This window comes from Chiloscyllium plagiosum, unplaced genomic scaffold (assembly GCF_037043375.1).
Source record: "Chiloscyllium plagiosum isolate Xiang-an unplaced genomic scaffold, Cpla_swu_hap1 HiC_scaffold_37, whole genome shotgun sequence".
NCBI lineage: Eukaryota > Metazoa > Chordata > Chondrichthyes > Orectolobiformes > Hemiscylliidae > Chiloscyllium > Chiloscyllium plagiosum.
The window spans coordinates 35,666,659-35,690,221 of record NW_028270175.1 but is presented as its reverse complement, the minus strand read 5'-3'; the positions used below and the strand labels follow the sequence as shown (position 1 = coordinate 35,690,221).

At 43.9% G+C, this 23,563-nt stretch overlaps 1 protein-coding gene across 3 annotated transcripts in view; it reads right to left on the bottom strand.

The window, feature by feature from the left end:
• Positions 1 to 23,563, bottom strand: part of ajap1 (adherens junctions associated protein 1) — a 316,781-nt gene that overhangs the window by 193,958 nt on the left and 99,260 nt on the right. The gene's annotated exons all lie outside the window — the stretch shown is intronic.

Below are 23,563 nucleotides of genomic sequence, written 5' to 3'. Positions count from 1 at the left end.
TCCCCGCTTCAATGACAGGAACTTGGGCAGTGTTCACAACTCTCTGTAGATTCTTTTGGTCCTGATCAGAGCAGTTGCCATACCAACCGTGATGCATCTGGGTAGAATGCTTTCTATCGTGCATCTACCAAAATTGGTGAGAGTCTTTATGGACATGACATTTGACTTGAAGGACTAAACACTGGACTGTAGCCACGTGAATCCTGGACTCTAACTGGATTGAGTGTCTGACTGACCCCGATAAACCCTCTGGATTGGAATAGGACTCATTCCTTAACTGACTATGGTGATACCCTCTAGCTGACCCATAAACCCCTTCACTCAACTATGGACTGCTTGCCTTTAAGCTTTGCACAACTTGAAGCCCATGCAATGTGTTTGCTACCTGAGCTGTTGGCACATGCTGTAGGTTTAATTATATGCAACATCGACATATCCATCAACTCATTCAGTGCACTCTACCATGCCAAAGCTCTTGCCCCTCTCTATGTGTCCAAGAAGCAATGCAAGCCATAAAAGTTGACAACTTGCAACGAGCAGTGGAGACCCATTAAGACAGTGTTGAGACTCACACAGAGGCTGGCAGCCTGTAAGTCAGTGCTGAGGTAAGAATAGTATTAAACTGGAGAGGGTGTAGGAAAGATTTACAAGGATGTTACCGGGACTGGAGGTCTTGAGTTATAATGGGCAGCATAGTGGCTCAGTAGTCAGCACTGCTGCCTCACAGCGCAAAGGACCTGGATTCAATTCCATATTTGGGCAACTGTTTGTGTGGAGTTTGTACTTTCCCTCTGTATCTGCGTGGTTTTGTTGCTCCCACAATCCAGATTTGTGCAGGCTAGGTGGATTAGCCATGGTAAACATGGGTTTACGGGGATAGGGTTGGGGGTTGGGTCTTTGGAGAGTCGCTTAGACTCAATGGGCCAAATGGACTGCTTCCACACTGTAGGGATTCTATGAAAGGCTGTATAGGCTGGGAGTGTAGGAGGCTAAGGAATGACCTTTTGGACGTTTATAACTTCATAGACAGCAAAGGTCTTTTCCTTGGGGGCTGGAGAGTTCAAAACCAGAAGACATAACTCTAAGGTGAGAGGTGAAAGATTTAAAAGGGATCTGAGGGGCAACATTTTCCAGACAGTGGGTGGTTTGTACGTGGAATGAACTACCAGAGGAAGTGATAGATGCAGTTACAGTTACAACATTTTAATCTCATTTGGACAGGGACATGAATAGGAAATATGGGGACATGCCCCAAATCCAGGCAAATGGGGCTAGTTTAGTTTGGGATAATGGTTGGCATGGACAAGTTGGGTGGAAGGGTTTGTTTCCATTCTATATGACTCTGAGACTGTACACTAGTAAAGGAACAGAAGCAGAAAAGAGGCTGGCAGCCTCCAAGTGAAGGCAACTGAATCAAGTTGAGAGCCATAAAATGCATTGTGTGTGGAAGCATGAAATGCACATCTATCCCTGCATGCAAAACCACCCAGCAAAAACAAACATGCAAGTGGTAACGTTGTCCCTGACCTCCAATGGGAACTGTTGAATAATGGAAGTGGCCTCTCCCCTTTGACCGTCAGGTCAGGGAACAGGCATAATGACGTGGTGAGCCTGGTGATATGCCAACTTGCATGGATGAAGATTTGAGAACGATAATGGCTATAGCATCATGTTGTTATGAAACAACAGCTGTCTGATGACCAGGACCAGTATGCAGTGAACTGTGGCTACCAGTGATCCATTCTGGTTTATATGAAGGAAATTTGTGACGTCTAGTTTCTCCAGGCAGGTGAGGAGAATTGGAAGTGCTGTATAAATTAGGTGAGTCAGGGTTTAATGCATGACATGGCTCTGATGCATGAAAATAAGGCAATCACTGCTCAACGGGAAGATTCTGATGTTTACATTTAATGATTGAGGGGAAACTTGCAAATATTTTCCTTGGCATCAAAATTAGGATACCTTCATTCTCTTTGTATTTTCCCACTATTGCTCACACAACATCAAGGAAAAGGGAAATTATACCCTACAATAGTACCCTTCCTGGGTCAGCCAGTCCCAACGCATGTCAACGTCAAATCAGTCCTGTGTAGCAGTTCAGGAAGACACTAATTTCTGCACAGCAAGCTCTTACACACAACTAAAAAGTAAAAGTTAAAGTTGACATCATCCTATCAGACCATAGGACTGATTCTAGCAATGGATGGTGGTGGTTTAACCTAAGGGACACCATGTCTCAGGCAAAGGGAGAGGTTGAGAAGGAAAGTCTGTCATGGCAACCTCAGCTGGTGTGGGAATTGAACCCAATCTTGACATCACAAATCAGCCATCCAGCCAACTGAGCTAAGTGACTCCTTCACAGCTATGAAATGAATGAGCAGATCCTCCATTTTAGTGGTGATGGTCGAGGGATTGGCATTTGCCAGGCAACTGGCAGAACTTCCCTGCAGTCGTTTTTTTTCCCCATAGTTTCACGAACTTTCTCTCATTCCCCTGACAGAGAAAACAGGGCTCTGGCTTAAAATCCAAAAATATTGTACTTTATCTGAATAAATTAGAACTAATTGTACAATCTGCATAATAAAGGATTAAAAATTAGGATGCAATTGATGTTTAGGTTAGGTCCATTAGTTAGGGGAAATGTCGAGTAATAGGGTAAGGGAATGGGTTTGGATGGGATATTCTTTGGTGGGTTAGTGTTTCTACACTGTGGGGATTCTATGATAAATGCCACCTGAGGACCTATCCTCTATCACCTTCAGCAAAGGAGGGACAGGGAGAGGGCAATGAAGGGAATTGCAGCAATTTACAGCATAGAGGGAGGCCATTTGGCCCATCAAGCCTACATCTGCTCTTCAAATTAGACTCATTGCCTTGTGCCAACCTCCTGCTGCTTCCCCATACTCTTGCCCTTTTGCCATCCAAGGCCATCTTGATCCTCAACTGAACTTGCCTCCACCACAATTCCAGGCAGCGCATTCCATACCTTCATGACTCGCCGCGTGAAAATGCTCTCTTTTCCACCACCCATTAACTTCTTTTGCAAACCTAATCAGAAGGTGGCACAGTGGCTCAGTGGACAGCACCAGGGACCCGGGTTTGACTCCAGGCTCAGGTCACTGTTTGTGTGGAGTTTGCACATTCTCTCCGTCTGTGTGAATTCCCTCTGCGTACTGCAATTTCTTCCCACAATCCAAAGATGTGCAGGTTAGATGGATTGGCCATGCTAAATTGCCCATGGTGTTCTGAGATGTGCAGGATTCCCCATGAAGAATACAGGGATAGGGTCGGCGGCAGTGGTGGGGGGGGGGGTTGGATGGTATGCCCTTTAAAGGGTTGGCATGGGCTCAATGGGCCAAACAACCTGCTTCCTCACTGTCAGGATTCTTTTACGAGCGAATTGGTGAATGTGCATATATCATGGCGATGTGAATCCAAGGCAAAATCCATGAGCCCTACACTAAACCCACAATTCTGGAGATTCTCAAGGTCAGTTACAGAAAAGAAATGCTGCAGCTGCATAACATTACAGGAATATTCTTCGAATCAAAACGAAACGCTTCCAGTAGGGAGTTGAAGGTTCACACAGCAGTGCCGTCACTTAACCTTCCAGTCAATCTGAGTGTTTGTATCTGTTGGGAAAGTGTCAGATTACTGAACCAACCCATAACGCTTCTGTGGATGTGAATAGACATGTTAGTAGGTGAACCAATGTCACAAGAACTTCAGATGAATGGGGCTAATCGATATTTCTAGTGCGGGGTTTGAGTGTGGCGGAGAAGTTGTGAATTTACTTCCTTATGTTTACAGGTGAAGAAATATTCTAAGCTTTTGGATCTGACTGAATACACATTTGCAACCACCTGCGAGAATGGTGTACCCTTATACAAGAGACAAAACTATATACTTGCCGTGCATGCAAATAACTCAATAAGCCAACCTGTCATATGCATCATTGTGCTTGAATACACTGTATCCACAGTCATTATTGTGATTATACCTTCATTCCTGAATCACCATTCATTTTAATTAAAGGTCTCGAGGCCAATTATTTTCCAATCAGTTTTAATGGGTTGCACTAAATTCTTGTTAAAGGAATCAACCAAGCTGAATTTGAACTCACAACCTTGAGCCAAAGATCTGCTTGTGTCCACTGCTGATCACAAAGTATTACTGCGTCCACCATTTTAGATATGCACACTGTGCAGCCTGCACTCTAACTCGAGCTTAACAGTTTCAGACCATTATCAGTGCTCCCATGACTGCAGAGAGTGAACTTTGCTGATCATAATGGATGCAGTTTTTAATTATTTTACCAGTGTCATTGTCTTGCCCCCTCTTGGAATCCCTGTAGTGTGGAAGCAGGCCATTCAACCCATTGAATCCACACTGACTCTCCAAAGAGCATCCTGCTCCATCCCTGTAACACTATATTTCCCATGGCTAATCCACATAGCCTACATATCCCTGGACACTATAGGTAATTTAGCATGGCCAAACCACTTAACCTGCACACCTTTGAACTGTGAGAGGAAACCAGAGCATCCGGATCGAAACCCACGCAGACACGGGGAGAATGTGCAAACACCACACAGAAAATTACCCAAGGGTGTCACAGTGAGGTAGCAGTGCTATCCACTGAGCCACCATACCACCCGTTTATCAGCTCTTTTTATTGAGTTAATGTCGCCTGCCTTCCACCCTATTACCGGATCTTTCCTTCAATGCTATTACAGCAGTCCCCCTCCTCTGTAGTTGCTGAAACATGTAATGTACAGCTGTGATATTTTCATGTCGTAATGGAAGGTCATCAGCTTGTTTCTCTCTTCACAGCCGCAGCCTGACCTGCTGAATATTTTCAGCATTACCTGTTTATATTTCCGATTTCCATTAATGTTTCCCTTGAGCATGTGGTTTTCTTCATTCATACGCATTGAGGGATTAGTTAACATCTGAAAAGCGTGCACACAGCAAATCAAGGTCTCGTTTTGTTATTTTCACAACCTCTCTGGTTTATTTTTCAATCCACGATTTTGAGACATTCTGTTCTGATAAAGCCTGGGGCCATTTGTGCTCCATTTTCTCGTTACATGAAGCCACCAACACACCACCTCCTCAAGGTCCCTCTGTCCCTGGACCAGCCAAGCCTACAGTGTTGCCTGAATTCATTTTCAATCAGTTTCCCTCTCACTTTCAAATATTATCCAACAAGTATTGAGAAATTGGAAAAGTTAACTGCGGTTTATTTTTCTCTTTACCTGTGGGATAGTGAAACTCTGACTGTACCAGTAGCATGTACTACACTGTGCACTCATGGTCCATAACACCACAATGCTGTGATTTAGCATACTTTCAGATAGATAGGGTTAACCATCAAAAAGGAATAATGGCTCCTAAACATTATGTTCATATTCCACATCCTCCAAAATGACAACTGCTTTCCTGTCTAACATCCTGCATTTCTTTTATCGAGCTAACACTTGTCTCATAACTTGATACTAATTTTTGCATTAATAGAGTCAGTAGCAATCTTCAGTTCCTATAGTGACAGCAGAAGAATGAAACTGTGTTGAGTGGTCTTCAAGATTTGTGCAATATTTCTCTCCTGCCACATTTTCAAGTCAATTTTTTAACAGTTCAATGAAGCGCTAGGTGGGTACAAAAACAATATTTGAGCAGGACAGGGCAGCCAAATTCAAAATGTGTCAGCTGACAAGGATTATGACAGGTGGGCTAAGTTGCTGATGGGAGTCTTCACTTTTGTCTGGTGTGACTGTGAGTCACCATAGTCTTACCAGACCATGAGGCTGGTCTCTCATTAGAGACAGACGACTGGTCGTGGTTTAACCTGAGGGCCACCATACCTCTGGTGAGGGGAGAGGTTGCAAAGGAGAGTCCTTCATGGAAACCTCAGCCGGTGATGGGAACTACACCCATGCAGTTGGCATCACAGCGTTTCACAAGCTGACCATCCAGCCAACTGAGCTAAACCAACCCCAAAACTTTTGCCTGATAAGCTATGCTTATGTTATCTTTCATGAGAAAGGAGTGATTGACAACATCATATTGAAATATCCAACAGACATTTATTCCAGTTGGCTATAATATACAAATATTTTATTCCTAGGTACATCAGAGTCTGGGCTCACATTAAGTTGTTCAGTTTCAAAGGGCAATAGTGCGTCATGCTTGAAGTGATCCCCTAGTAGAATGGAGCCCAAGGTTTTTACACCATCAGTTTACATGCTACGATAGAACATAGAACATAGAACAATACAATGCAGAACAGGCCCTTCAGCCCTCAACATTGCATTGACCTGTGAACTAATCTAAGACATCCATCATCACTACCCCATCATCATCCATGTGCTTATCCAAGGATTGTTTAAATCTCCCTACATTGGCAGGCAGGGCATTCCATGCCCTTACTACTCGCTGAGTAATGAACCTGCCTCTGACATCTGTCTTAAAACTACTCAATTTGTAGTTATGCCCCCTAGTACAAGCTGACATTGTGATAGTATTCCTGAGCATGCTTCTCAAAAATATACCGATAAATTGTGTCTCTTACAGATATACTGACTGACCAGCCATGAGACATAACACAACAGTGTTTACTAAGGGTGGGCTAGTACATACTGGAAGCTTGCTTGGTGCTATTTAAAGGCAAGAGGGGAAAATAGAAGGATCTGCTTCAGAACTGCAGTACTGTCTCAGATTTTGTCTGAAGTTATCTAGGCTGTGAGGTTTGGTCCCAGCATCATTGGCTGAGCGGCAACATGATTAGCATTAACAAGGCTTTTCGCCCCATTAAGATCTAAGAGTGGTCTTCAGGCCAGCTATTATTTCTTCAGATTATATCCCTGAATGAAATTAGCAACCGTAACACTTTAATCCTCTTTTTGAGTGAAACCAGGTTTTTTTAAAAAGAAAAATTAATTTGCCATCCAATTGCAAGTGGCGATGCTGCAGGTTCTATCTTTAGAGAGCGTGAAAATGTTCTAGCTGTGCACTTCTAATTTATAGGATTTCACACTCAGGGGGGAGAAGAAACTGCTCCTTACTATCACCAGTGAGTTGGCCTTTATTTATGCCGTGGGTGTTGGTGTCAGCTCAGAAGCCCAGGGATGTGATAATTAACTGCAATTAATTATCTTACTCAGCAACAGAAACACATTGAGTGTGCTTAACCTGAATCCTTCAATTCCTTCAGGCTCTGTCCATCAATGATGCATGAGGATAAAAGTAAGAAATATACAGTGATATTACTGCCTATGATTCCATGAAAGAAAATTCCTCCAGTTGATGCAGCATTCCTTCAGCCGTGCCTGCTCAAGTCTTAGAGGCTAACCTTCATGGAAATGGAGAGTCTTTAAGAATGTTGATGCCGGAAGTGGATGGAAAGGTTGCACCCCCAAATCCGACTAATCCATTTTTCTGTTGAGGGAGGGACTGGCGATGGGACATAATTTACACAGAGGCAAGAAACGTGAACACAACAGGACTATTGAAAATCAATGCTGAGTTCAGACAGATCCAACTGTGGCTGGTCCAAACAACTTAACCTGGGATTACAAATATGCAATTGATGGGGAAAACTTAATTGCGCTTGAAGGGTGAATAAGGTCCCTTTAAGTATTGTGATTTTAAAAATATTCCTGCACTTTAAGTAAGTAGTGAAAGCAGGCCATTCAGTCCACACTGACCCTCCCAAGAGACTTTTATAGACCTCTGCCTGAAACCGCTCCGTTTTATGTTCACTTTCAAAAGTCTCCTCAAAAAGCAATGTCTTCTGCTGTGTTTTTGTCTCCTCCCCTTACCCTCCTCCCAAGCATCATCCAATGACTGGCTGCTCTTTGTAAAGGCACAGGGATGTTTTGCTTTAATTAAGCAATAAAAACAAGTAAAAGCTGTCAGGGAGAGTTTATATTTTAAAAAAATCTAATTGGGACTCCTTTGATTAACAGGACATCTGGAGTAGGGCTGGGCAGGGCATGAGTTGGCAAGGGTGAAGAAACAGAAGAGTCTGATGAATGATGGCTCGAGGGTCTAACCGCTTCCAAAATAACTGAATTGTGTCCCCAGAGAATGAAAGGGGACCTTGTAATCAGCCCATCCAGGCACTTGTGACTGCCTTGGCTCTGCTTGCGGTGTCATCAGAACGGACTCTATCCTGTACCTACCTCCTTAGAACAGACATTGGTTCTTATGCTGCCCTGTTGTACCATGGCACACCTGCTGAATCGGGAAATTCCCAACTTGAGCTACCTACCTTGGTGGCAAAGGTCTAGCACATAGTGAGGCTTGAATCTAAAGTCATGGTGCTTCACAACTCTTGGGACCTGGGTTTGATTCCACCCACAGGTGACTGTCTGTGTGGAGTTTGCATGCTCTTCCTGTGTCCATGTTGTGTTTCCACCCACAGTTCAAAGATATGCAGGTTAGGTGGATTAGTTGTAGGAAATGTAGGATGGGTAGGTCTGGGTAGGATGCTCTTTGGAGGGTCAGTGTGGGCTGAATGGCCTGCTTCCACTCTTTATGGATTCTATGATACATACTCCTCACAACTACAACTAAACTTAGTGATGAACTTAGATTATTAATTTTCAGCCTTTCCCCCACCTAACCCACTCCCCTATCCCCATTAGGATATTGTTTGAAATCCCGGCTCAGTTCAACAATAAGACTGTTAAACCAAAATACTGCAGATGCTGGAAATTCGAAACAAACATAGTTCTGAATAAGAGTCATATCGTATTTAACAACTTAATTCAGTTTCTCACTTCACAGATGCTGCCAGACGTATTGAGTGTCTGCAGTATTCTCTGCTTTTTTTAATAATAACTTACACCGATGGATCAGTTTAAACACAGCAAAAGATCCCTGTGACTTTACAAAGAGCAGCCAGTCACTGGATGATGCTTGGGAGGAGGGTTAGGGGAAGAGACAAAAAACACAGCAGAAGAGATTGCTTTTTGAGGAGACTTCTGAAAATGAACATAAAACGGAGAGGTTTCAGGCAGAGGTCTATAAAAGGCTCTTTGGACCTTTGAGTCTGTGTCAGTGTTAAAAAAACAACCACCTAATTCCCTAATCCCTTTTCAAGCATTTGGTCCATGCCTTGGCATGGCAAATGCACTTCTAAATGTTATGAGTGTTTCTGCCACGACCACCATTTCAGACAGTCAGTTCCAGATTCTCACTACCCACCACAAGAATATCCTCACATTCCCCTCTAAACCTCCAGATCCTTACCTGAATTCCATACTCCCTGGTCATTGATCACTCCACCAAGGGCAAAGGTTCATTCCTGCCGACCCTGTCTCCGCCCCTCATAGTTTTATACATCTCCAACTATGAGGGTGGTGTATTTCCCTGTTGATGGAAATCAATCAGACATTACCCTGCTAGACATTCATAGGAGGATGGTTTGGAAGGAGATGGGTGCTCCATGGAGATTTGTCATATATGTTGGATCAAGGAAAATGAATCTATAAAGAAGGCCCTGATGTGAATTGGTCATTCGGTTGTAGAGTCATAGAGATGTACAGCACAGGAGCAGACCCTTCGGTCCAAATTGTCCATGCCAACTAGATATCCGAAATTAATCTCGTCCCATTTGTCAGCATGTGGCCCACATCCATTTAAACTTTTCCTCTTCATATGCCTATTCAGGTGGCTTTTAAATGTTGTAATTGTACCAGCTTCCACCACCTCCTCTGGCAGCTCATTCCATACACACCATCCTCTGCGTGAAAAAGTTGTCTCTTAGGTTCTCTTAAATCTTTCTCCTCCCACCTTCAACCTATGCCCTCTAGTTTTAGACCCCCCTATCATGGGCAAAAGACCTTGACTATTTACCCTATCCATGCCCCTCATGATTTTATGAACCTCTATAAGCTCACTCCTCATCCTCCAATGCTCCAGGGAAAACAACCCCAGCTTCTCCCTTTAGCTCAAACACTCCAACCCTGGCAACATGCTTGTAAATCTTTCCTGAACCCTTTCAAGTTTCGCAACTTCTTTCCTCTAGCAGGGAGACTAGAAGTGAATGCAGGAATTGAATTGAATCCTAGAAGGCAGGTTCTGGTAGAGAAGAAGGAATCTGGGTTTGCCCCATACCTTCACCACGATCCAAGAGTAAGAGGACGGTTTAGCTGCTGAGAGAGACAGAAGACTTTCTGAACTGGTTTCATCAGAATTCAGGTGCAGAGCCAATAAATGGCAGGAGTAACAAACCAAAGAAAGGTAAGGAAAAAATATTGAGAGCCACATGGTGTTTTGAAGGAGCTGTGATTAGTACCAGGCAGGCTATAAAGGGGACAATATTTAAGATGGGGGAACACCACTAATTTGAAAACAGGCAACTAATGGGAGATGACAGAGGATTGAACTATCAGTAATATTTTAAATTTAGAATATATATCACACATTCCTTCTTTGGATATCATCATTCCTTAGCAAGTCTGTATAAAGTGGCTAGATTAATCCTTGCATACATTAGAAAGCAGCCATTAGCTGACTTTCAGGGAGGTGGTGGCATAGTGATAATATCACTGGCTTTACAATGTGGAGCCCCAAGCTAATGTTCTGAAGAACTCGGTTCAAATCCAACTACGACAGATGGTGACATTTGAATTCAATAACAAAAGTCAAGATACAAGAGCTACTTGAATTGTGACCTTGTAACCACTGTCACAAAAACCCATTGGATTCACTACTGCCTTTCCTGGGAAGGGCACTTATTTTTTACCTGGTCTGGCCTAGACATGACCCACAGTAATGTAGTTGACTCTTAAGTGCCCTCTAAAATACCTAGCAAACAACACACTTAGAGCCATAGAAACATAGAGATCTACAACATGGAAACAGACCCTTCGGTCCAACTCATCCGTGCCGACCAGATATCTGAAATTAATCTAGTCCCCTTTGGCCCATATCCCTCAAACCCTTCCTATTCATTCAGGTGTCTTTTAAAAATTGTAATTGCACCAGCCTCCATCACTTCCTATGGCAGTTCATTCCATGCACATACCACTCACTGCAGGAAAATGATTCCTCTTAGGTCCCTTTAAATCTTTCTCCTCTCACCTTAAGCCTGTGCTCTCTGTTTTAGACTCCCTTACCTTGGGGAAAAGACCTTGGCTATTCATCCTATCCATGCCCCTCATGATTTTATGAACTTCGATAAAGTCACCTCAATCTCCAACACTCCAGGGAAAATAGCCCCAAATATTCAGTCTCTCCCTATTGCTCAAACGCTCCAACCCTGGAAATATCCTTGTTAATCTATGGCAGGAAGACCAGAACTGAATATATTTGCACCAAACCAAAGACAAGGTCTAAGCAAAGGATTTGAAATCGGACCGACCACCCAGATTGGACCGAAGCACCTGAACTGACACCAGTAAAACCCAATCCCATTGTTGCTGAAAAGTCCTGTTAAACAACATGTGCGGAATTGTGTCAAAATTGGAAGGGATGCTGCACAGTCAAATCAACCAACAATTTGATATCGTTGTACTTATGGAATCACATTGACACCAGACAAGGTCCCAGACACCAGCCTCACCATCCTTGGGTATGGCACACAAGAGATGACGGCACAGTGGTATATAATCAGGAAGGAGTTGCCTCAGGGAGAGCTTAACAATTGCATCAAATGGGTAAAGAAAGAGTTGTGTTCCAGAGCATGTCCCAAACCTAGCCAAGCTACTCTGATGTAACTGAAGCATTGGCATCACCCCGACAATGTGGAAAATTGTCCTGTACACAAAGCAGGACAAACCCAACACAGCCACTGACCGCCCCATCAGTGTATGCTTTATCGTCAGAAAGTGTTGAAAGATGTCAGTAGCAGTGCTATCAAGCAGCACCTGCTCAGCAATAACCTGCTCAGTGATGCCCAGTTTGGGATCCCTCAGAGCCACACAGCTCCTGACCTCATTACAGCCTTGGTTCAAACATGGGCAAAAGAACTGAATTCCAGAGGGGAGGGGAGAGGGGCAGCCTTGACATGAACATTGCATTTGACTTGCGTTCAGCATCAAGGAGCACTAGCAAAACTGGAATCAGTGCTTTCAGGGCAAACTTTTCAGTAGTTGGAGTCATACCTGACACAGAGGAAGATGGTCATGGCATTTGGAGGTCAGTCACTCAGCTCCAGGACATCTCTGCATGAATTCCTCAGGGTGGCCCAACCTGTGATGATTCTAATGAGGTCAGCCAGGTAAACCTGACAGACTATGAGTTCCTGATTGGACCAGGTTACCAGCCCCAATCAGGGAGCCCTGGCTGACCGATATAAACAGAAGTGTCAGACATCTGAGAGCTGGCTCTGAGGGAGCTGGATCAGTGTCAAGGACTCTCCATATGTAAATAAAAGGGGACCTGGTGATGGGATACCTGCCTCTGTGGAGTTATTTCACAACCATCTTCAGCTGCTTTATCAATGCCCTTCCCTCTATCATAAGATCAGAAATGGGAATGTGTAATCATCAGCAAACAATGATCGGTGCCAGTTATGAATGCTCAGATATTGAAGCAGCTCATGTCCAAATGCAGCAAGGGCTGGACAATATGCAGACCTGGGCTGATAAGTGGCAAGTAACATTAATGCCACCTATGTGCCAAGCAATGACGCATCGCCAATAAATGAATCTAACCATTGCCCTTTGCGATTGAACAGCATTACCATTGATGAATGCCCCACCATGAGAGTACTGGGGGTTACAATTGACCAGAAACAGAACTAGAAAAGTCATATAAATACTGTGACAAAATAAATTAGGCTAAGAATACTGAGGCAAGTAACTCATCTCAAACTCCTCAAAGCCTGTCTGCTGTTTAGAAGGAATAAATAAGGAGTGTGATGGTCTACTCCCCACTTGCGTTATGGATGCAGCTCCAAACATATTCAAGAAGTTCAAAGTTTGGGTGAAGATTTGTAGCTCGGGTGCTCGTTGTTGTGGTTCTGTTCGCCGAGCTGGAAGTTTTTGTTGCAAACGTTTCGTTCCCTGTCTAGGTGACATCCTCAGTGCTTGGGAGCCTCCTGTGAAGCGCTTCTGTGGTGTTTCCTCTGGCATTTATAGTGGCCTGTCCCTGCCGCTTCCGGTTGTCAGTTTCAGCTGTCCGCTGTAGTGGCCAGTATATTGGGTCCAGGTCGATGTGTTTGTTGATGGAGTTTGTGGATGAGTGCCATGCTTCTAGGAATTCCCTGGCTGTTCTTTGTTTGGCTTGCCCTATAATGGTAGTGTTGTCCCAGTTGAATTCATGTTGCTTGTCGTCTGCGTGTGTGGCTACTAAAGATAGCTGGTCGTGGCGTTTTGTGGCTAGTTGATGTTCATGGATGTGGATCGTTAGCTGTCTTCCTGTTTGTCCTATATAGTGTTTTGTGCAGTCCTTGCATGGGATTTTGTACACTACATTAGTTTTGCTCATGCTGGGTATCGGGACCTTCGTTCTGGTGAGTTGTTGTCTGAGGGTGGCTGTTGGTTTGTGTGCTATTATAAGTCCTAGTGGTCACAGTAGTCTGGCTGTCAGTTCTGAAATGCTCCTGATGTATGGTAGTGTGGCTAGTCCTTTGGGTTGCGACATGTCCTCGTTCCGTTGTCTTTCTCTTAGGCATCTGTTGATGAAGTTGCGCGGGTATCCGTTTTTGGCGAATACCTTGTACAGATGTTCCTCTTCCTCTTTTTGCAGTTCTGGTGTGCTGCAGTGTGTTGTGGCCCTTTTGAATAGTGTCTTGATGCAACTTCGTTTGTGTGTGTTGGGATGGTTGCTTTCATAGTTCAGGACTTGGTCTGTGTGTGTGGCTTTCCTGTATACCTTTGTGGTGAATTCTCCGTTAGGTGTTCTCTGTACCATCACGTCTAGGAATGGGAGTTGGTTATCCTTTTCTTCTTCTCTCGTGAATCGGATTCCTGTTAGTGTGGCGTTGATGATCCGGTGTGTTTTCTCTATTTCTGTGTTTTTAATGATTACAAAGGTGTCATCAACATATCTGACCCAGAGTTTGGGTTGAATTTGTAGTAAGACTGTTTGTTCTAACCTTTGCATTACTGCAAAAGAAAAAATGGCCAAACTAACACACAACAAAGAGGACACCACAACACACACCTGGGTTAAAAACCTCTACCACAGACAGCTCACAGACACAGAAAGAACAATACTGGCCAAGGGACTCAACTACAACCACAGGGACGCCAAGACAGCAGACTTCCTAGCAGCACTAGAATGCACACTCAGGAACAATGGACTGACAGAAGAGACACAACAAACAGTGAGGCAAAGTATCGTACCTCTGATAACAAGGAAAAGACAAACACATAACCTCAACACCAAGGAGAGGGAAGCACTAAAATCACTAAGAAACGATAAGAACATAATCATCATACTACCAGCAGACAAAGGCAGAATGACGGTCATCCTGGACAAAGCAGACTACACCCAAAAAGCACAACAACTACTTGCAGATACCAACACCTACCAAAAGAGGGAGTTTGACCCCACCCCACAGCTCACCAATAGGATAAACAACACACTGATGAATCTACAAAAAAACGAACAGATAACCAGGTCTGACCTACAAAGAATGAAACCTGAAAGCAACAACACCCCCAGATTCTATGGACTACCTAAAGTGCACAAACCAGACATCCCACTCAGACCCATAGTATCACTACCAGGGACACCAGCACACAAACTGGCTAAAGAACTACAGCAGAAACTGAAACACCTGATCAGCGGATCCAGACAATCTATACAATCAACACAGGAATTCTTCGACATCATCAGAAATATACACATAGACAAGGAAGAAACCATGGTCTCATTCGACGTAACGGCACTGTTCACCTCTATTGACAAAACCCTAGCCAGAGAAACAATAGCCAACCTGCTGGACATACAGAACAGACAACAGGACGTTGAACCTATCAACAAAGACGGCATACTTAAACTACTGGACTTGTGCCTCACAACACACTTCACATTCAACAACCAGATATACAAACAAATCAACGGCACACCCATGGGCTCACCCATCTCTGGACTCATAGCAGAAGCAGTAATGCAAAAGTTAGAAGAAACAGTCCTACCACAAATTCAACCCAAACTCTAGGTCAGATATGTTGATGACACCTTTGTAACCATTAAAAACACAGAAATAGAGAAAACACACCGGATCATCAACGCCACACTCACAGGAATCCGATTCACGAGAGAAGAAGAAAAGGATAACCAACTCCCATTTCTAGACGTGATGGTACAGAGAACACCAAACGGAGAATTCACCACAATGGTATACAGGAAAGACACACACACAGACCAAGTCCTGAACTATGAAAGCAACCACCCCAACACACACAAACAAAGCTGCATCAAGGCACTATTCAAAAGGGCCACAACACACTGCAGCACACCAGAACTGCAAAAAGAGGAAGAGGAACACCTGTACAAGGTATTCGCCAAAAACGGATACCCGCGCAATTTCATCAACAGATGCCTAAGAGAAAGACAACGGAACGAGGACAAGTCGCAACCCAAAGGACTAGCCACACTACCATACATCAGGAGCATTTCAGAACTGACAGCCAGACTACTGCGACCACTAGGACTTATAACAGCACACAAACCAACCACTCTCAGACAACAACTCACCAGAACGAAGGACCCGATACCCAGCATGAGCAAAACTAATGTAGTGTACAAAATCCCATGCAAGGACTGCACAAAACACTATATAGGACAAACAGGAAGACAGCTAACGATCCGCAACCATGAACATCAACTAGCCACAAAACGCCACGACCAGCTATCCTTAGTAGCCAAACACGCAGATGACAAGCAACATGAATTCAACCGGGACAACACTACCATTATAGGGCAAGCCAAACAAAGAACAGCCAGGGAATTCCTAGAAGCATAGCACTCATCCACAAACTCCATCAACAAACACATCGACCTGGACCCAATATACCGGCCACTACAGCGGACAGCTGAAACTGACAACCAGAAGCGGCAGAGACAGGCCACTATAAATGCCGGAGGAAACACCACAGAAGCGCTTCACAGGAGGATCCCAAGCACTGAGGATGAAACGTTTGTAACAAAAATTTCTAGCTCGGCGAACAGAACCACAACAATATTCAAGAAGCTTGAAACAAGCAGGACAAAGCCGTCTGCTTGATTAGTAACCCACCCACAACCCTCCACAGTGTTCACTCACTTCATTACTGACGCACAGTAGCAGCAGTGTGTACCTTCTGCAAGATACACTGCAGTAACTAACAAAGTGTCTTCAGTCAATACCTTTCAAACCTGCAACCTCCGCCATCTTGAAGAATAAGGTGGCAGATACATGGAAACACCACCACCTGCAAGTTCCCGTCCAAGCTATTGACCATCCTGACTTGGAAATATATCGTCATTCCTTCACTATCACTGGATCAAAATCATGGATCTATCTTCATCATTGTTGGTGTCCTGACAACTCTGAGGACTGCAGTGGTTAACAAAGGCACCTCACCACCTCTACACCCAAGGCAATTAGGGACCGGTGATAAATGCTGGAATCAAAATCAGAAATTGCTGGAAAAGCTCAGCAGGTCTGAGGAAGGGTTAATCAACCCAAAATGTTAATCCTGATTTCTCTTCACAGATACTGCTTCACAGAAATCACTGGAAAAACTCAGCAAGTCGAGCAGCAGGCCTGTGAAGAGAAATCAGAGTTAACGTTTCGGGCTGGCTAATCCTTCCGCAGACCTGCTGAACTTTACCAGCAATTTCTGTTTTTGTCTCTGATTTATAGCATTCGCAGTTCTTTTGTTTTTTTAATCAGGGCTGGAAATGGACCTCCAGTCCTACCTGCAATTCCATGTTGTATTGCAGGTGGGGCTGTAGAGTCTTCAATGTCTCTGACAAGAAAATGTCAGTTTTAATTTGACTTAAAACATTTCCTTTCTCTTGTACTTACTTTACATTTTAACTGTATCTTGCACTTACTTTCACGTTCAGTAGGTTGATTTGTTTCAAAAGGATTCGTGTACAGGCGGAAGAATATCTTGCCACAATTATAAAGGCCTTGGTGTGAGCACACTTGGAGTATTGTGTGCAGATTTGGTTTCCTTGATGTTCTTGCTATAGAGAGAGTTCAGATTGATTCTTGGGATGGTGGAACTGATGCTTCAAGAGAGATTGAATCGATTAGAATTATGTTCCCTGGAGTTCAGAAGAATGACGTGGGGCTCTCACAAAAATGCATAAAATTCTAACAGGACTAGGTAGTGTGGATGCAGGATAGTGGGAGAGTCCACAGCCAGGAGTTGCAGTCTAATGTTACGGGTTAAACCATTTTGGACTGAGATTAGGAGCAGTTTCTTCACCTGCAGAATGATGAGCCTATGGAATGCGCTACCACAGAAAGCAGTCGAGGTCAAAACAATTTATGATTTCACAAAGGAGTCAGATATAGCCTCTGGGGCTGAACTGATCAAAAGATATGGGGGAAAAGCAGGCTATTGATCATACTGAATAGTGGAACAGGGCTGAAAGGCCTCCTCGTGCTTCAATTTTTAATGTTTCTACATTTAGTGATAGATCCTCGTAACTTGCTCACAACTAGCAATAAATAGGCAATCCTGTAGTTCCCTGGTTTCTTGCTCACCCCTTGTAAATAATGGAACATTAGCAAACTCCAGTCTGAATGACACAATTCCCAAATCAAGAGAATTTTCATAGACTATGAATAATGCTTCCGCAATTCTCTCTCTCACTTATTTTAATATGTTCAGGCGGAAAACATCAAGCTTTGCAGATTTATCTACCATAAGTTCCATTATTCCTTTTATTACAATTTTAAACATTTACAATGAATGCAATAAGTTTGTCTTCTCAATTTATCTTCAGTTTCTCCTTTTTTTAATCCTCTTGCTTTTCTTACTGTTGAAAACGGATACAAAACATTAACACAATAAATCTGTCATTGTCTTGATGTGTATCACAGTGTCACCTGCATCTGTCTTCAATGGATCGACACGTCCTTTTGGCCACGCTCTGATTTTGGAAATATTTATTGAAATATTCCTTATTAGCATTTATATTACTTGCAAGTCTCTGTACTTATTCCCTTTGTGCAGCTCCTAGCACGACCTTTGTGTCCAGTTGCTGCTTCCTGGTTTGCTCCCTTTCCCTTAACCATGAACTATCTCTTTTCTTCGAATTTGTGCAAATCACTTCCTTCAGCCTATACTAACCTGCTGATGGTAGCTTCACTGTACAAGTTGAACTCTTGCAGCACCACTGATACACAATGGCGTTGAAATGGAGCAGATACTTTCAGAACTATCTCTGAAAGAGGGACCTTTATTTACATTTGGCTATGTTGCATTAGTTCTGAGAATTATTACACGCTAGCAACCGGAAATGATTGCACTTCAGATCCCCAGTGCTAGCATCACTGACCTTGATGAGCACAAAATGATGTTTCTGCAAAAGTTATGACATTTATGATATTAAAAGGGTAAAAGTTTTTGCTATCTAGTGATATCATCACTGAACTATTAATTCAGAGACCTAGCTAAAGTCCTGGGTTCAAGCCCTTCCATGGCAGATGGTGGAATTTGATTTCAATGAAAATCTGGAATTAAGAGTCTAATGATAATCATAGAACTTTTGTCAATTGTCAGGAAAATCTCACCTGGTTCACTAATGATCTTCAGGAAAGGAAATCTGTCATCCTTACCTGGTCTGGCTGACATGTGACTCCAGACCCACAGCAATGTGGTTGACTCTTAACTGTCCTCTGGGCAATTAGGCATGGGCAATAACTGCTGGCCTAGCCAGCGACACCCACATAATGTGGGCAAGGGTCAGTGTTGGGACAACAGCCTTTCATGTTATACATTAATGATCTAGTTTGAGGTACTGAGGGCATTCTAGCCATGTTTGTGGACGATACAAAGATAGGTAAAGGGGCAAGTAACATTGAGGAGGTAAGAAGGATTTGGACAAGTTAGGATAGTGGGCAAAGAAGTGGCAGGCGGAGTACAACGGGAAAACTGTGAGGTCATGCATTTTGGTAAGAATAGAAGCATGCATTATTTTCTAAATGGAGAAAAAAATTGAGAAGACTGAAGTGCAAAGAGACTTGAGAGTTCTAGTCCAGGATTCTCTGAAGGTACACTTGCAGGTTGAGTCAGTAGTTAGGAAGGCAATTGTAATGTTGGCATTTATTTTGAGAGGACTTGAAAATAAAAGCAGGGATGTACCTCTGAGGCTCTGTAAGGCTGTGGTCAGACCGCATTTAGAGTACTGTGCACAGTTTTGGGCCCCATATCTCAGGAAGGATGCATTGGCCCTGGAGTGGGTTCAGAGGAGGTTCACCAGAATGGTCCTAGGAATGCAAAGCTAAACAAGTGAGGAGCATTTGAGGATTCTGGGTGTATACCCTATGGAGTTTAGAAGGATGAAGGATGAATGGCCTGGACAGAATAGATGTTGGGAAGATATTTCCATTGGAAAGAGAAAATAGGACACGAAGGCGCAGCCTTAAAGGGAAGACCTTTTAGAATGGAGATAAGAAGAAACTTCTTCAGCTAGACCGTGGTGTATGTATAGAATTCATTGCCACAGAAGGCTCTCGAGGCCAGGCCACTGAGTATATATAAGATGGAGATAGATAGGCTTTTGCTTGTCAAGGGAATCAAGGGTTGTGGGGAAAAGACGGGAGAATGTGGTTGAGAAACTATATCAGGGAAAAGTGAGGACTGCAGATGCTGGAGATCAGAGTCAAGAGTGTGGTACTGGAAAAGCACAGCAGGTCAAGCAGCATCTGAGGAGCAGAAGAATTGATGTTTCGGGCATAAGCCCTTCATCAGGAATGAGGCTTGATCACCAGTCTCATTCCTGATGAAGGGCTTATCCCCGAAACATCGATTCTCCTGCTCCTCGGATGCTGCCTGACCTGCTGTGCTTTTCCAACACCACACTCTTGATTGAGAAATTTATCAACCGTGATTGAATGGTGGAGCAGACTCGATGGGCTGAATAGCCTAATTTCTGCTCATATGTCTTATGGTCTAATGTGAATGAATAAAACAAAATTCTGGTAGATATCAAAATTGATTAAACTCAATGGGAAGAGACCTGTTCTTGTTATTTCTGGGTCTACTCAATTTATACTAAAGGGCCATATTCAAAAGAGATACATGATGATTTTAAGTTTTCATGACCTGCAGCCTAAATGGACTGAGATCAAAGTTGTCACATCCACCTAGCACGAAAAGGACTTCAGAGGGTGTAATAATCATTACCTTTTGATCCTTTGACAGAGTTATCAAAGTGATAGACATCAATAATGATCAATATGACACTTATATAAACCAGTGTTAGCATTAAATGGCTTCTGATAGTGAGTTTCTACTTGAAGCATTAACCTTCTTTTCTGATCGTGATGGATCTGCTCTGTATTCTGAATATTTCTCATGTTTAGTTCAGATTTGAAGCAGGAATAATTTTTTTTTTAAATTCAGTGTCATCTAGTCTAGACACAGCAGGATAGCAGTCAGAAATAGATCAAACTTCTGGGTCTTCTACCTCACAACATGACAAAGGAAACCAGACAAGATATCCCAACTTGATAATTACATTGTACTGTGGATGCTGGAAATCTGATATAAAACTGGAGAAACTCAGCAGGTACAACAGCATCTGTGGAGACAGAGACAGAAATAACATTTTGACTTGAATCACTCTTCTCTGAGCTCTACAAAACCAGTTCAGAAGAAGCCATTTGAAACATCAACTCTGCTTCTCTCTCCAAGGTGCTGCTGGACTTGTTCGGCTTTTCCTCCACTTCCTTTCAGATTTTCATCATTGGCATTGATTGTTTGTCTGACCTCTTGAAACCAGGGTGCCAAATTAACGGGCTGCATTGCTTCTGGTGAGCACATTCATATTCAATTCCTTTGTGCACTCTTGGAACCTAATGATTAATCTGTTTAAAGTGAATGTTTGAATAAGTGCGTATGAAGTTCGGCAGAAACAAATTGGAAAGAACAAGATGCTTTCACACTGCTGAATGGATATTGCCAATTCTGCTTTCAGAGGGACCCAGTAGCTATGAAGTTGAGGGGACTTGTGTTCCCTTGTCTGAACTGAATTTCAAAACTGAGCATGACAGATTTTTGTTTGGTAAGACTATTAAGGAATAGGGAGCTCAGGCGATAAGCTGAAGTTCAGATTTAATTGAAGAGCAGAACAGGATTGAGAGGTGCATCACCTCCCCCTGTGCTGATGCCACTATGTTCTGTAGTCACAAGGTCTTTAGCTCTGCACTTGGGCAGTTCACCTTGCTGACTTCATGCTGTAGAGAAAGAGACAGCAATTTATCTGAACAAATTTGTAGTGTTCCTGGTAAGATGTGGTGGATGCACTGGGCTCATGGAATAAAAAGACCAATCCCTCCTCTCCAACCAATCACCTTTACCAGCACCTCCATCCACCTATTGCACTCTCAGCTACCTTACCCCCATCCCCACCCCCCTCCCATTTATTTCTCCACCCCCAAGGCTCCCAGCCTCATTCCTGATGAAGGGCCTTGGCATGAACCATCAATTTTCCCGCTCCTCGGATGCTGCCTGACATTGCTGTGCTTTTCCAGCACCACTCTAATCTTGACTCTAATCTCCAGCATCTGCAGTACCCACTTTCTCCTCATGGAATAAAGAGTCTGCCTTTTGAAGGACTCTTCACTGCCCTCAGAAGGAAAGAGGGGGTTCAAAAAAGATTGACCAGGATGTTGCTGGGAATGGAGGGTTTGAGTTATAAGGAGAGGCTGGGACCGTTTTCACTGGAGCGTTGGAGGTTGAGGGACGACTTTATCAAGGTTTATAAAATCATGAGGGGTAAACATAATGCTAACGGCAGGCATCTTTTCCCTCGGATGGGGGATTTCTAGACTGGAGACATATTTTTAAGGTGAAAAGAGAAAGATTTTAAAAAGAACATGAAGGTCAACTTTTTTACACTTTTTTTGTGTTGAATGAGCTTCCGCAGGAAGTGGTGGATGCAGGTACAGTTACAACTTTCAAAAGACATTTGGATAAGTACACTGGGTGGCACAGTGGCTCAGTAGTGAGCACTGCTACCTCATAGCACCAGGGACCCGGGTTTGGTTCCACCCTCAGCCTACTGTCCATGTAGGTATTGCACATTATCCCTGTGTCTGCGTGGGTTTCCTCTGGGTGCTTCGGTTTTCTCATGCAGACCAAAGATGTGCAGATCAGGTGAACTGGCCTTGGGAAATTGCCAATAGTGTCCAGGCATGTGTAGGCTATGTATTAGCCATGGGAAATGCAGGATTATGGGGATAGGGTAGGGAGGTGTGTCTGGGTGGGATGCTCTTTGGGAGGGTCAGTGGCCTCGATTGGCTGAATGGTCTGCTTCCACACTAAGGGATTTTATGAACAAAAAATGTTTGGAAGGAGATGGATCGAGAGTGTGATGCTGGAAAAGCACAGCAGGTCAGGCAGCATCCGAGGAGCAGGAGAATCAACATTTCAGGCATAAACCCTTCATCAGGAATGAGGCTTGTGGGCCGGGGTCCAAGAGATAAAAGGGAGGGGGGGTGGGCCCGGAGGGTAGCTGGGAATGCAATAGGTAGATGAAAGTGAGGGAGAAGGTGATTGATCAGAGAGGAGAGTCGAGCGGATGGATTGGAAAGGTGATGGACAGGTCAAGAGGGGGGTACCGTGTTGGAGGCTTGGGACAGGAAATGAGGAAACTGGTGAAATCAATGGGTGGCTGGGAGTCTTGATTGAAAACGTGGGCCCAAAGGTGGAGGTGGTACAAGAAATGTTCAAGGTTGCGACCCATGTCGAACTCATTAATCCGCGAGCATAGAGGGGTGAAGGTGAGGCCTTTGCTGAGGACTAAACGTTCTTCCGCAGTGAGGGGGAGGTCTGGGAGAATAATAAAGACTCTCCTGTAAAAACGCCATTCCAAATTCCTCTGCCTCTGCCGTATCTGTTCCCAGGATGACGAATTACACCTTAGAAAATCCCAGATGGCCTCCTTCTTCCAAGATCGCAATTTCCCTTCCCACATGGTCAACAATGTGCTCCAGTGCATCTCCTCCACTTCCCGCACCTCTTCCCTTGAACCCCACTCCTCTCAATGCAACAACACAGAACTTCCCTGGTCCTCACCTTCCACCCACCAACCTCCGCATACATCGCATCATCCTCCCCCACTCCCGCTACCTACAAATGGACCCCACCACGATAGATGTATTTTCCTCCCTACCCCATCAACATTCTGAAAAGACCATTCCTTCTGCAATACCCTCGTGAGATCCATGCCACCCACCAGCCCACACCCCACTCCTGGCACCTTCCTCTGCCACTGCAGGAAATGCCAAATTTGGACCCACACATCCCCCCTATTCTCTGTCCAAGGCCCCAAAGGATCCTTCCACATATGACAGAAATTTGCCTGTACCTGCACCAATGTCACCTACTGTTTCCGTTGCACCCAATGCTGTCTCCTCTACAATGGGGAGACA